This window comes from Diabrotica virgifera, chromosome 1 (genome assembly GCF_917563875.1).
Source record: "Diabrotica virgifera virgifera chromosome 1, PGI_DIABVI_V3a".
Lineage (NCBI taxonomy): Eukaryota > Metazoa > Arthropoda > Insecta > Coleoptera > Chrysomelidae > Diabrotica > Diabrotica virgifera.
In genome coordinates this window covers 108,353,177-108,369,891 of record NC_065443.1, presented here as the reverse complement: position 1 = coordinate 108,369,891, position 16,715 = coordinate 108,353,177, and the positions used below count along the sequence as shown (strand labels likewise).

The following is a 16,715-nucleotide window of genomic DNA, read 5'->3' as shown; positions in this document are numbered from 1 at the left end:
ACTCGATTGTGCTTTAGTTCACAAACCATACATACTTATAGACGTTTCACGTAAATTGTCAACACAAACCATACATACTTATAGACGTTTCACGTAAATTGTCAAGGTCAAGACAGCAAATTAGTTACCATTCCAATCCAGAGATGTCGCTGTCAGTCAATTCTCTTGTCATATTTAACAACTGACAGTTGACAATTAAATTAATTTATTATTTACTTTTTATTTTACAGTTTGTGGCTTAATTATTTTATTATAGTGGTGTTACGTTTTTAATTAGATTTAATCACAATTTTAATAAGTGTATTTAATCTCTCCATGTTTATGAGTAGAATTTTTAGTTTACATTGATCATCCCGTGTTGTGTTTCTCCACATTGAAAAAAACAATATAATAGATCCTGAAACAGTTTATTCCAATAGACAAGTGTGTCATCAACATTTCCGACCTATATATTTTTGGAAGTTTGTAAAAGATTATAAGGTAATATTTATCTAAACAATCATCCTATATACAAGATTCTTTCAAAAATTTTCATTCAACTCGATACACATCAGTGCTTTCACGTGACACATAGCAGTAGTGTTTAGCATTTTGAAAACAAATTGGAATATTTGAAGTTTTCAGTAAAATATGGAATAAAACATTGAATTGTCTTTCTGTTGTTTTAATTTCCTGCGAAATTTCATCAAAAATACCGCAAAATTTATAATTTGAAATTCTCACATAACTAAAATTTGTCAATTTAGTTCCCATTCCAATCAAGAGATGGCGTTAATTCGATCCGAAAGATTAACATGGTCGTGAAACGTCTATAAGTATGTATGGTTTGTGATTGTCAAGGTCAAGACAGCAAATTAGTTACCATTCCAATCCAGAGATGTCGCTGTCAGTCAATTCTCTTGTCATATTTAACAACTGACAGTTGACAATTAAATTAATTTATTATTTACTTTTTATTTTACAGTTTGTGGCTTAATTATTTTATTATAGTGGTGTTACGTTTTTAATTAGATTTAATCACAATTTTAATAAGTGTATTAACCTCCTCTCCATTTTTATGAGTAGAATTTTTAGTTTACATTGATCATCCCGTGTTGTGTTTCTCCACATTAAAAAAACAATATTAGATCCTGAAACATATTATTATTCCAATAGACAAGTGTGTCATCAACATTTCGGACCTATATATTTTTGGAAGTTTGTAAAAGATTATAAGGTAATATTTATCTAAACAGTCATCCTATGTACAAGATCTTTCAAAAATTTTCATTCAACTCGATACACATCAGTGCTTTCACGTGACACATAGCAGTAGTGTTTATTATTTTGAAAACAAATTGGAATATTTGAAGTTTTCAGTAAAATATGGAATAAAACATTGAATTGTCTTTCTGTTGTTTTAATTTCCTGCGAAATTTCATAAAAAATCCCGCAAAATTTATAATTTGAAATTCTCACGTAACTAAAATTTGTCAATTTAGTTCCCATTCCAATCAAGAGATGGCGTTAATTCGATCCGAAAGATTAACATGGTCGTGAAACGTCTATAAGTATGTATGGTTTGTGCTTTAGTTGTTCAAGATTTATTCTCTCCAAGTTCATGTTCATAGATAATTTTGATTATTTCATTCATAGAGATTCTGACCAATAGAAAGCTACGGAAATAAAAGGTACAGCGATTATTTCATTCATAGGAGATTCTGACCAATAGAAAGCTACAGAAATAAAAATTAAACTGATTATTTTTTAATGATTTTAACTTCCTATCGTATAGTAAGATATTTGATCACGTGTTTAATTCTGTCCAATCAGATTAAAATTATACTGAGAATTATCTACTGTAGAAAATTACCGATAGAATTTTTTTAAGTAGATTGTTTCTGTTTAATGGCAACCAGTTTCCTAGTTTTGACAACTGTCACATTTAAGAAAATATCCATAATATACGTATTAAAAAATAATCTTACGAATATCACACGACAGTAAGAATAAATAAGAAAATAATGCTTCATTTTCACTCAAATTTGTTGTCATTGGGCAATAGCCACTCGAGCCCTGCGGGCTCTCGTGTCTATTGCCAGACAACAAATTTTCGAAAAACTGTCGCATTATTTTCAATTTATTCTCACTCTCTTGTGATATTATACCCGATTATTTCATTCATAGGAGATTCTGACCAATAGAAAGCTACAGAAATCTGAATTAAATCGATAATTTTTGATAATCTCCCGTCGTTAAGTATATTACGTCAGATGCCCTTCGTTGCTACGCAAAAATACATTCAGTGACATTAATGACAATTAATGTTTTAAAAATTATAAAAGTGATGACTTTCAATCGTCAAATATTTAAAAAAAACTGTGTGTTTAATGGTACTTACATAAATAAATTACAATAAAATTTTGGTTTTGAACAGTTTTATTCATGAAATAATCGCAACAAATTGCACTCGACCTCTGAAATTAATATAGAATTTTTGCTCTCGTGACACTTTGACATAATTTCTGTCAAAAATTAAAACTGTCAAAGTGTCACTCGGGAAAAATTCAATAATTTCAGAGCTCTTGTGCAATTACTACTGATAATTTTTGATAATATTCCGTCGTTAAGTATATTACGTCAGATGCCCTTCGTTGCTACGAAAAAATACATTCGGTGACATTAATGACAATTAATGTTATAAAAATTATAAAAGTGATGACTTTCAATCGTCAAATATTTATAACAACTGTGTGTTTAATTGTACTAATTTGTACTTACATAAATAAATTACAATAAAATTTTGGTTTTGAACAGTTTTATTCATGAAATAATCGCAACAAATTGCACTCGATCTCTAAAATTACTATCGAATTTTTGCCCTCGTGACACTTTGACATAATTTCAACTGTCAAAATGTCACTCGGGAAAAATTCAATAATTTTAGAGCTCTTGTGCAATTACTATTGATTATTTCATTCATAGGAGATTCTGACCAATAGAAAGCTACATAAATCTAAATTAAATCGATAATTTTTGATAATTTCCCGTCGTCAAGTATATTACGTCAGATGGCCTTCGTTGCTACGAAAAAATACATGCAGTGACATTAATGATAATTACAGTGGAACCTCGATTATCCGTCTCTCTATTAATCGTCACCTCTGTTAACCGTCAGGGTCCATACATAAGTTATATTGACTACATAAGTAAAAATTTAGTCATCAATTCATTTTGTTTGAGCATTGCGATAAGCCAAACGAAATTCGTTGAAATGTACACGTGCAGTTATGCCACCACTGAATTTTTTATGTAAATAATTTTTGTTCTTATTCAGAGCTGTGGGTTAAATTTCAATTTAAATAGGTAATGATAAATGATACCCTGCTTTTAGACTTTTAGAGTTCTATTTTTAGAATCGCAAGCCGAAAATTAAAACGCACGGCACAATAATTATTAGATTTGATGATTTTACGTCGATTAAGAAATTCAGCCGTTGCAAAATGTGAAGTAACAATAAAACGAACAAAGATTTCGGAATATTTTAAATCAAATTGATTCGACTGTTCTAACACAAATCCATCCTATATTGTCAAATAAAACATACAAATACAATTTGAGAGTTACATGTACTATGAATTTTTATTTTTTTTTTAATGTTCTGTTAACCGTCTTTTCGATTATCCGTCATACCCTTGATCCGGTGCCCTGACGGATAATCGAGGTTCCACTGTAATGTTTTAAAAATTATAAAAGTGTGACTTTCAACTGTCAAATTAATATTTAATACAACTGTGTGCTTAATTGTACTAATTTGTACTTACATAAATAAATTACAATAAAATTTTGGTGTTGAACAGTTTTATTCATGAAATAATCGCAACAAATTGCACTCGATCTCTAAAATTAATATAGAATTTTAGAGCTCTTGTGCAATTACTACTGATAATTTCCCGTCGTCAAGTATTACGTCAGATGCCCTTCTTTGCTACGAAAAAATGAACATTCAGTGACATTAATGACAATTCATGTTCTGCAACCTGTCAAAGAGAACACCAAGAACAAGATTAGCAAATATAAAATATTAGTTAAAATGATTTAAAAACAGTTTTATTCATGAAATAATCTTATCATATTACACTCGAACTCTTAAAAATTATCGATTTGTTTAACACTCTTGACACTTTGACATAATTTCACTCCCCTTCGGGTCGTGAAATTAAAACTGTCAAAGTGTCACTCGGGATACAAATCGATAATTTTAGAGTTCTCGTGTAATTACTACTGATTATTTCATTCATAAGGAGATTCTGACCAATAGAAAGCTACAGAAATAAAAATTAAACTGATAATTTTTGATAATTTCCCGTCTTCAAGTATATTAAGCCAGATGCCCTTCGTTGCTACGAAAAAATACATTCAGTGACATTAATGACAATTAATGTTTTAAAAATTTTAAAAGTGATGACTTTCAACCGTCAAATATTTATAACAACTGTGTGTTTAATTGTACTAATTTGTACTTACATAAATAAATTACAATAAAATTTTGGTTTTGAACAGTTTTATTCATGAAATAATCGCAACAAATTGCACTCGATCTCTAAAATTAATATAGAATTTTTGAGCTCTTGTGCAATTACTACTGATAATTTATTTATTACATATGTATTTGATTAATTAGAACATGGGGTCTTTCGCAATGGTAATGCATTTTGTTTTCTGCGTGGATATGTTCATGTTGAGTCGTCGATATGCTTGATAGAATCGATAAAGTTGTCTTTCTAGGTCATCCTTGTCCTCTGCAATCAGGGCTTCATCATCCGCATAGCACACTATACTGATTCTACTGTGGCCAAGTCTGTATCCTAGTTGTAGCGATTCCACATCTTCTATTATTTCATCCATTAGCATATTGAATAGAAATGGACTGAGACTGTCTCCCTGCCTGATTCATCCTGGTGTAGGTATGTTGGCCGTAGTGGTGTCGTTTGTTTTCATTTTTGTCGTGTTGTTATTGTTAGTAATTTAATCCAAATAAATATATATACAAATATAATGTATTGTTGACCTTCTTTCTGTCCTACTTATTCATTGATGATGCGTTCAGTACATTACATCCTTATTATTCTCTTTTATATCTAGGTACTAGATCTTAAATGTAAATGACTTTACAACCTATCTTATGCTTTAAGTGGTTAGATTATCGATGCTTAGCATAAGGAGAAGTGACATAATCGTTTAATCAAAAATTTTTAGTTGATTTAGTGGTTTTCTGCAACAAAAAATACTAATTTTTAAGAAAATATAAGAATCGACTATCGACTCAATAGCTCCTATATTATTGTTGTCAAAATTATGAGGTAATTGTGACTTCCATTTTGCAGCACTCAATTTAATATTATTTAATTACTCCCATACAGAAAAACCAATAATTGAGGGGTCCGGCAGTAAAAAATGGTAAGGGACAGTAAAGAAGTTTTGAGTTTTGAAGTGTTGAATTTTGAAAAAAATATTCTTATATTTTTTATTAAAAAATATAAGAGTATGAAGCATGTTAAAACTAGCTGAATATGTTGTTAATACGTACGCAAAATATGGAAAACCAAATATTTTTTATAATGATTAATTAGAAAAGCATGAAAATATGAACTACAACTTAACATTGTTTACCTAAAATATTTGAAATAGTTTAACGTAAGTGGTGTTGACTTAACATAATTTGGTAGGTACTAGGAATTCATTTTAAATTTAGATACCATTTGTGGTAAACAGCTGGAATCAATTCCCAAAATGATTTTACATCTTTCAGGTTTTCTAAAACGTTTAAATAAAAATAATAATATGGCGCTGGAGAGAATTTATTTTCATGTTTGCAAGTAAAAAATGTTAAGTTTTTATGCAAAGTGAACGTAGATGTAAACAATGTACATCTGGATGTACATCTATTACCATTTTTTACTTGCGAACATTTATTCTAAGAATACATATAAAGAAATTGTCTTCTTTAGAGAAACTTGGCCATCACTAAATACTTGAAATTCAGGATCTTTATCTGAGTTGCAATCATCGTAGCTCTCAGAATTGTCACTGTTAACAGCAAAAAAGCCATTTAGATTTGAACAACCTGCATTATCATGAACACATAACACTATTTTCATGCTTAAGGGCGCTTTACAGCTTGCAATTCTACCTGCAAGACGCAAGAAAGTTGCCTAAAGGCATGCGCAGTATGTCGTCAGTTGATTATTGCATGCAACTTCTTGCAATTGCGCGATAATCGGTTTGGTGCCATTTTTTCTTCAAGTTTTCATGCAAGTCTAGGGGAATTTGATTTTTCCATAATAGCAAATGTCATTGACGACACGGATTCACGAATACATGCCGATCAGCTGTTTTCTGTTTGTGAAATATATCAACGATGGAAATGAATGAATAATGAAATGCCACTTTCTGAGATTCTATAATTATTGTAAATTGTAATAAGTTACGGAAGCTCTCTCTCCTCTAGCTAAGTACCTTAGGATAATAATTAATTTGTGTTTCGCAGAAATAGTATTTCGAAATATAGATTTCTTTGTAACTGTTCAATTTTTCCCAAGGGATTATTAAAATGTACATTCATTCCTAGAAAATTAGAGTCATTTTCATCATCTACTTGGATAAATTATTTTGTTGGAGATACATTATTACCCCTCTTCTTGTTTAACTAAGACCTTACTCGCCATCTCCGATCTCGGCGTTCTAAATTAGTGACTAAAAGGCTGGCTGCAGCAATAATAATACTTAAAGTTGCTGCTACCGCCTTTTTCCTTTTATATTTGGTTATTTCTGATAGTCTTGGCATTTCGAAATTTACCAAGTTAAATAAACAGCAATAAAGTAATTAAAAAAAAACAAAAGTTTATAAGTTAGGTTAAGGGTAAAACTTTCAAATTGCATGCAAGCCGGGTTGCAAGCTGTAAAAGACCATGCAATAGACTTGCATGAAAGTCTTGCATGCAAGAAATTGCAGCAAGTTTTCTTGCAAGCTGTAAAGCGGTCTTTATGCATGTCACTTACCAAATTTTAAGAAATTAATCTGGCTCCATCTATTATTAAGAGGATAAACTAAGTAAAATTTTCTGCTTTGCCATGTCCCTTGCCATCTTTTACATACTATTTCGCGAAAAATCAAAATTTGTCCCTTACCATTGTTTACTACCGAGCCCCTCAATTATGGAAAGTGCAGTAAGATAAAAAGTACTATCAAATTTATAGTGGTGTGAAACATAATCTTTAAATTTAACTATTCACAATTCACAAATATCTTTATAACAAAACAAAGAATATTATAAAAAATTGTCGGTGAATTTTTACAGTGTATGAGCAAATTATATTCTACCTACATATAAATACGCTGCTTGATTTAAGTGGTTAGTTCCTCTTTTCCAGTGCTACTAAATATAAAAGCAGCATACACTTTAGTTTAAGTGTTGATAAGACCTGATAACAGCACACTTGACTAACGAATGATCGGATATATTGATTTTTCTGTACAAAAATAATATCATCAATATGAATATGCAAAACAAAGTATCATTAAGTAATGTTATTAATAGCATCTCTATACACTTTGGATCAATAGGATATTATAATACGTAGGTATTATATTATTATCTTTTTATCGAGCATTTGGAAATTGTTTCAAAAATGAGCGACTTTCAAAATATTAGTATTTTTGTCAACAGAATAGGACAGTGTTAGCATCCATACTATAATATTATAAACTAAAGTGCAAGTGCATAGAAATCGTCCCACTTTAATCTTGATTTGAACTAGGTATATTTTTTTCAGAAACTCTTGGCTAAAAAATAATTTCCGTTTTTCGTCTCAGGTAACTTTTACCTTCTATTTAATTTCATAATTCAAAAACATATTCGTCTTCAAAAGAAACAAGCTGAAAATGCGAGCATTATCATAACGAAAACTTTGTTTATTTTTACGTATTTTAATTCATAATATGGAAAATTGCTATTATGAAAAGTAGTTTAGAATTAATAATTATGTTTTAATGTGCAATTATATCATTCTAATTTAAATGTTATGAACTATAAAGGTAGTTTACTCTTGATCGAAATTCATATTTTTTATATACCTCGTATAAAATTAACAAAATTTTACATATGATGGTTGCATCATAAATCTTAGAACATGAAGAGCTTTTTATGAAGAATAACTTTTCTTCGTCAAATTAAAAATAAAAGAGTTATAAATGAAAATGTTGTTGGTATCCATAATTTGAGAAAAATCTTCAAATATTTTTTTCCATTAGAAGGATGTAATTGCACATATCAGACCATAATTTTTTATACCAAACAATATTATTTCATATACTGTTGGTTCGCTAAACTCAGACCTAACTGGCTAGTGATTTTAGTCAATAATTTTGCCAATTTGGCAAAAAAAATAATTACTAATTAGTTAATAATTACTAAATAATTAGTAATTTTGTCAATTTTGTCAAAATTCGCAAAAAAACAAAAAAATACCTACTAAAATCACTAGCCAGTTGTGTCGAGTTTAGCGAACCGACTATATTTTAATTTCATAGCAAATGGAACAGTCCACTTATCATAAAGGGGAGGCCGTATACTCGTATAAACCTTTTTAAAGCTGTTAATAAATTATTGCTTTTAAAATATACTCAAATTGTATTTTTGAACATCTTATTTATTTTATATAATAATTAAATTCACTATAAAGTGTCATTGATGTTTTATTAATACTTAATTTAAAATTTAGTTTGACATTCACGAAGTGTCAAACTCAAATATAAATAACCTATGCTTTGCTTAACAAATCGAGCTTAAAAAACTAGCCTACTTAATAGCAACGATTTCAGCTGGACGTGTAGTGTGTCGGAAGAAAATAAAACGATTGTGACGTCACATTTTAGACTGTGAGGTCGATTATCTCGAAGACGGTTAGAAATATCGAAATGCCGTTTTCACATTTGGATTCAGAAGAAAAAACTACATAGGAATCCATCGATAAATCTGATCTGAGTATTGCAGGAGCGGTTACGCAATAACACACACACTTTTGCGAATTTATAAACGAAATGTTTTCGTTGAAAATGAGTTCTGCGCCTTAAAGTGATATGTGAACCGAAATTAATGGTTTGTAGTAAAACCATCTCGATCAAATACCTGACCACGAGCTGACAGAAGAAGCAGAGGTAGACCACCTATACGATGGATAGTCCACTGGTCAGAATAATCGCTGGGAATTGGCTGCCAGAAACTCAAGACAGACACAATTGGAAGAAATTAGGGGAAGCCTATGTTCAACATTGGACACAGAAGACTGGATGATGATGATGATTCAACGTTTTGCATATCTCTTCTGACTATGTCGTCTCAAATACCATGATACCTTGAATTTTTTCCGAATTATTGGATGACGCATTATTATTATACAATAAACATTGCACTATTAAAATTTTAATATCATAAATCAATTGTATTTCTCTAATCTAGTGTGAGCAATTTCGATAAGTTATCGATAAGTTTCAATGTTGTAATTTAGATAATATTTTAATTACTGTTATTAAACGTTTCGAGGTAAATTTAACATGAAAATTTTTAATTCAAACAAAAACTGAAACTATCCAGAGTCGTTGACTAGTTTATAATACAAAAATTACGATAAAAAATAATAAATTAATATGAGAATGAAAATGAAAGACAGTTAAGGATTTAATTTTGTTTCAGAGACCGCCACCATCTGTTTACGTACGTTTCAATTTCTTGGTTTCTTCAAAACAGCACGAAGGGCTCTTCTGAAGCAGCAATTTAGGAAACATGATGTCTCTTTACTGAACCCTCTTTCAATAGGAAAGCTCACTTAACTCAACAAAATAAAACGATACCGTTTACCAGAAGGCGAGGATTCGCTGATAATTGACTGCTATTTTAAAAAGTCCGGTAGCAGTTAAGTTAAACCATTTTCGTAGGTTAGGATATTCTGCTTCGTCCTTTTTCTGGACCTATTTGTCCATGCAGCAACCATGAAGTATGGTCCGAAGTATGTCATATCGTTGTTCATTACACATTGTTCATACCAAGTATTCCAGTTTGGGACATTTTTGTGCAGAACTTCGTCGTGGGTAACTTTTTCTCTCCAGGAAATCCTCAAAATGACTCTATAATACCACATTTCAAATGATTCGAGTCTCTTCAGTGATGCTTCAGTTAAGGTCTTAATTTTGTCTTTCTAAATAAAAAATATGAATACTATTTGTTTTGCTGAAAAAAAAGCTTGGCCATTTATAGAGACGGCTGAAACAAGCTTTCAATTCCATTGATTCCTCATGGACTGTTATTTTTAAGTCATTCCTTTGTACTTCAAGTGATTTATTGAATCCCGGAGCAAAAAAGTGATCTTTTGAATTTGTTTAAAAAAATTTTTAAACGATTTCTTCCAAAAATTTCGTTCGGCCCCTTCAGATTTGTTTAAACGGAACATTTTTTAACAGAAATTCGCAAAGAAACCGAATCAAAAATTGTTTCATACGGGAACGACCTCACTAACACAACACAACATGGACTCTACCAAAATCACAATTAAGATGCAGTAGAAATAAACAAACCAAGACACTTGAATGTTACAAGGAGCACTCACAAATCATGATTTACAATGTATAAAGTATAAATCCCAAATCATGATTTTTATAAAGTTTATACACTGTAAATCATGATTCGGGAGTACTCCTCATAACGTTCAAGTGTCTTGGTTTGTTTCTAGTGCATCTTTATTGTGATTTTAGTGTAGATTAGAAAATTTTAACGAAACATCTTAAAATACGTTACAAAACGAAAAATCGATAGAATTTTCGATAGTTGTTCTTTATTTATGTCATGTTATTTTGAGACGGCTCATAAATTGTGATAATCTTTAAAAAAATACCTATTACTCTTTAAAACAACTTCGATAACAAACCACTACATCCGCTGGCCTCCAGTTGTAAAGATATGATTCAGGAAATCTTAACGAATCTTATTTAATAATAACACTAAACCTACATACATAAACAGTAACACATCATGGGAAATGATAGTCACTTTTTAGTGGACTAAATTGAATGGAGCAAAACAGGCGTTTTGGAAAAATTAAAAATTGTATTTTTCTGTACCGTGTAAGTGAGATAAATACCTTCGAAATATTTCTATTTCTAATGAAGGGCATTTCTAATTTAAAAATATTTTTCTTGATTTCCTATACAACACAGGGTAGCTAACTCATTAAATATTTTAAATAGCAACAGATAGCAACAAATATCTACCACCACAAGACAATAAAAATTAAAGTAGAAGAAGAACTAACTGATCAAATTGAAGCTCTATGGATAGAACAGAGCGATTCCCTGAGTCGTCTATTGTTCAACCTGATCATGTATGGAATAATAAAAAAGTAAGAACTAAAAAAAGTATACCAAACGGGAGAAAAACAACTTAAATTAATCTGCTATGCAGACGATGCAATACTGCTTGAATGAAACAATATTATGCAGAAATTAAAATATCAGAAAAAAATAGATGGTACAACACTATGATAAAGAGCTTTAAATAAGATATACGACAGAGATGTAATATGGAAAACATTAATACCTAGAAAAGAAACAGAAGAGTAGGATACAACGACCACATAAGCCGAATGACAATAAATAAAGTGAAATAAATAAATAAAAACGATGAAACAACTTAGTTGGAGGAGAAATAGCAACAAGTCACCGATAACTCATGCCAAAGGAACTTTCATTCTGTATCGCTTGTTTTAACAAAAATAAAAATTTGATATTGTTTTTCATGTTTCATTCACTTTAGAACTTAAGATGTTAGACAACCTGACGAAAGAAATTTACGGAAGTAAGATGAGGTGATCTCCGCTATCTACCTTCCCTCAAAATATTATTTAACACTTAGAGTGCCGCGGTGGATATAACGTATTCATCATTTTCAAGAAAAAAATATCCCCAGTGGCCGTAATGGACATGCGTTATGCACCAGCTTAGTATTTATACTTAGCCATGGTGGGTAACGGTAATGCACCAAACCAATAACCAATGCATACGAAGAGGTTTATAAAGCATATACAAAAAAGATAGTAAAGTTGGTTTCTGTGTTGTATACAATGACAAGTATACCAGTGTATTATTTCGATTATTTCATTCACAGGAGATTCTGACCAATAGAAAGCTACAGAAATAAAAATTAAACTGATTATTTCATTCATAGGAGATTATGACCAATAGAAAGCTACAGAAATCTGAATTAAATCGATAATTTTTGATAATCTCCCGTCGTTAAGTATATTACGTTAGATGCCCTTCGTTGCTACGAAAAAATACATTCAGTGACATTAATGACAATTAATGTTTTAAAAATTATAAAAGTGATGACTTTCAATCGTCAAATATTTATAAAAACTGTGTGTTTAATGGTACTTACATAAATAAATTACAATAAAATTTTGGTTTTGAACAGTTTTATTCATGAAATAATCGCAACAAATTGCACTCGACCTCTGAAATTAATATAGAATTTTTGCTCTCGTGACACTTTGACATAATTTCACTCGCCTTCGGCTCGTGAAATTAAAACTGTCAAAGTGTCACTCGGGAAAAATTCAATAATTTCAGAGCTCTTGTGCAATTACTACTGATAATTTTTGATAATATCTCGTCGTCAAGTATATTACGTCAGATGCCCTTTCATTGCTATGAAAAAATACATTCAGTGACATTAATGACAATTAATGTTTTAAAAATTATAAAAGTGATGACTTTCAACCGTCAAATATTTATAACAACTGTGTGTTTAATTGTACTAATTTGTACTTACATAAATAAATTACAATAAAATTTTGGTTTTGAACATTTTTATTCATGAAATAATCGCAACAAATTGAACTCGATCTCTAAAATTAATATAGAATTTTAGAGCTCTTGTGCAATTACTACTGAATATATTTTCATTATCATTCTACAAAAATGTATACCATTTTTATTCAGTTGCAATGCGAAGGCAAAACAATCTTATTTTTCACTTAGAACAGGGAGCGCAGTCCAGCACTCTGAATTGACGATTTTCGACTATTATTGGAGTCATCAGCGGAGAGGCGTAGGCCTGCTGCTCTCTGCTCGAAGTGACCAAACCATGAAAGTTAATCCCCACATTGCAACTGACGTGAATGGAGTAGGTGACTAGCGTCATCTGGCAACTGAAAGGTAAAGTTTTCAATCGTAATAGCAACATTAATAGTATTGAAAAATATTAAAAATATTACTAAAATATTTTTAAATTGAAAACTGATTGGTCCATTTCACTGGTAACACATCCATGGCTTCTAAAATTTGCGGGGATTAACTTTCATGGTTTGGTTACTTCGAGCAGAGAGCAGCAGGCCTACGCCTCTCCGCTGATGACTCCAATAAGAGTCGAAAATCGTCGATTCAGAGTGCTGAACTGCGCTCCCTGTTCTAAGTGAAAAATAAGATTGTTTTGCCTTCGCATTGCAACTGAATAAAAATGGTATACATTTATTACTCCTATAGAGTAACTAGGTCCATTTTCCGTTGGAACTTTACCAAGCTGCAGACGGGGGTTGTGAATTGCAACTTTTTAGAATTCCCTCTTGTCTTCACTGCAGCATCCATCTGGCTTGCAAATTTTAGAAGCCATGGAGGTGTTACCAGGGAAATGGACCAATAAGTTTTCAATTTAAAAATCTTTTAGTAATATTTTTAATATTTTTCAATATTATTAATGTTGCTATTAGGATTGAAAACTTTACCAGTTTAAGTAGACCAAATATTATGAATTCCTTTAATCATCATCAAGGCTTTTAATTCTGGATGGAATGTTTGCCGCTCTTACTTAGAGCTCTCTAATTCGTTCATTGCGGTGAATCACTCCGCATTCCATTTGTGTGTTGTCAAAGTTTGTTGTATGACTTTGCTTTCGTTACAATTTTCTTCCACTCATTTCGATATGTGCATAGTTCCCTCATGGTTCAAGTTCCAACTTTCAGAATGTAGATATCTCTCATGACCTGGTCCTCCCATCTCTCTCTGGGTCTTCCCCTTGGTCTTTCAGTTTCTGGTTTTCATCTGGTGATCTTAATCAGTAGGTCGTTTTTCCTTCTCTGTATGTGTCCCAGCCATCTCAGTCTCTGAGCTTTAATAAATCTAACTATATCTTCGCTTCATTATGTCTCTTAGTTCATGGTTCATTCTTCTTCTCATTTCTCCGTTGTCCATTCTTATCGAGCCCATAATCCGTCTGGAGATTTTCCTTTCGAATATTCTCAACTTTTCTTCATCCTTTTCTGTGAGGTGCATTGTCTCAGCTGTGTACGTAACTACTGGTCTGATTGCAACTCTGTATATTTTCAGTTTTGTAATTCTGGATAAGTTCTTGTCCTTCATTAGCCTATGATATCTCCGGGTCTACCCCAAAATCCCGACAGCCAAAATCCCGACAGCCACAATCCCGACAGCCAGAATACCGACAGGCCAGAATCCCGACAGGTTTGATAAGTTTCTTTTTAACATATAATTACATTTATTTCTTGTTTTTTATTGAAGTTATACTTCTTTACCGGCGATAGAGGGTAAATTTTTATATGGGAAAACCTAGCGACCGGGCGCATGCGCATTATAACTTTGTTCTGATTGGATGTTCAAATGACATGTCAAAAATTATTCAATATGGTGGCTGTGGCACAGCTGTAGTTAGATTATTTATGGTTGTTGCGTTTTAAAATTTGTGTGAAAAGAAACAACAAACAATAGTTAGTTAATAGTTATACTGCCTTTTTAAATAGTTTTCATATACCTATATTTTTGGACTTTTGGACTATTTTGGACAAGGAAAACTCATTCTAATTTGGTAAGTACCTAGTTTTTATTATAATCATATTGTAATTATACATTTGGATTAGGTTGAAATACATACATTTATTTTCTCAAGAATGCGGATTTTAGAGAGAAATCCCAAATTAGGTTCGATTTTTATTTTTAAATTATGATTTTTTGGCGTAGATTTATTTATCTAGTAGGTATGTAATGCTTTGATTTACATACTTAATTTGATTACCAACAAAAGTTCTACCAATCTTCATCTAATATATTGTTTTCTTACTGTTTTGTTATATTTTTATATTTTCTTCCACAAAATTTAAACTACATAATTTTCAAAACAACTGTCAAACAGTAAAACGTTCAGTTACCGTATTTTTCCACATGATAAATAATGTGCGATTGGACGAGTGAGTCTACGCTTCGATTACGAGTAAAAGCGGCACGAAATTCAAGGGTTCAATTCCCGATGCAAGTTTTATTTTTTTATGCATATTATGATTGTAAGTATATTTGTTATATAATTTTTTTTTCAGCAAATGCGTATTTAAAATTTTTGCCAACAATTATTATCGTCCAGAAATCATTTTTTCTTTGTGGCATTTTTCAATGTGTTTGTGTGCGTTTTATTCTTTTATTTTTTTAAATTTTTGGTATAGTCTTAAAAATCACATAATATGTAGTAGAAGTATAACTTCTTACGTGCGTACAAAGTACACACACATTCTTTTTTTTTTGTTACTAAACAAAAGTATTTTGTATTAAAAGTATTAACAAAAGTCGGAATTTTTAATTATGCGAGGATTGTTGCATGTCGGGATTCTGGCCTGTGCCTGTCGGTGTTTTGGCCGTCGGGATTTTGGCTGTCGGGATTTTGGCTGTCGGGGATTTTGGGCGGCACCGGATATCTCCAGTATGTTTTGTTACCTGCTAGTATTCGCTCCGTTACTTCTTCACTTCTCTTATTTTGGCCATTCACTATTACTCCTAAATATTTAAATTGTTGAACTCTTTTAAAAATGTAGTTTTTATTTTTGATTTCTCTCGTTCTGTTATTTTCTCTTCTAGAGCAGAGTAGATATTTGGTTTTTCTTTCTTTAATTTCTAGACCTCTTTTCCGTGCTTCTTTTACCAGGATTGTTACTGCTTCTTTTAATATTTCCTTGTCTCTTCCCATAAGAACTATATCATCTGCATATGCAACTATTTGTGTTGAGGAGTGGGCTATAGCTCCTTTAATTTTGCTGGCCTTCACTCTTCCTTCTACTGTTATGTGGTTGACAGGGAATCACCTCGTCGCACTCCTGTTTCTATTGCAATAATAATTGATTTTGTGCTATCTTCCTTTGTCGTTACTTTAGTTTGAGATCCATCCATAGTCATTTTTTTAATCTGATTAACTTTGCTGATATATCTTGATTTTTCATTTCAATAAATAATTTATTTCTTCCAATACAGTCAAAGGCTTGTCTGAAGTCTACGAAGAGGATGTGGAGTTTTATGTTGTGGTCGTGGCATTTTTCGATGACATAAAAATGTCAATATTGTAAACAAATAATGTTTCTTCTTCTTCTTATTGCACAGTCTCCTTTGCTAGCTTTGGAAACTGATGCACGATACATTTCTGGCGTGAGAGAAACCATCTGATCATTAAACTAAGGTAGTCCTGTCGCCAGGGGGGGGGGGGTACAACGGCCTCCTTAATTCAGATGGACTTAGCCAAGTTTTTTTTATATATTTTTACCAGCAGCATACGAATTTTTTGGGTAACAGTTGATCCGGATGTCGATAAGATTGTTATAGACAAAGAACTTGAGGAATTACATAACAGCGA

General features: G+C 31.3%; 1 protein-coding gene across 3 annotated transcripts in view; it reads right to left on the bottom strand.

The window, feature by feature from the left end:
* Positions 1 to 16,715, bottom strand: part of LOC114326943 (guanine nucleotide-binding protein G(o) subunit alpha) — a 395,605-nt gene that overhangs the window by 133,125 nt on the left and 245,765 nt on the right. The window lies entirely within an intron of this gene.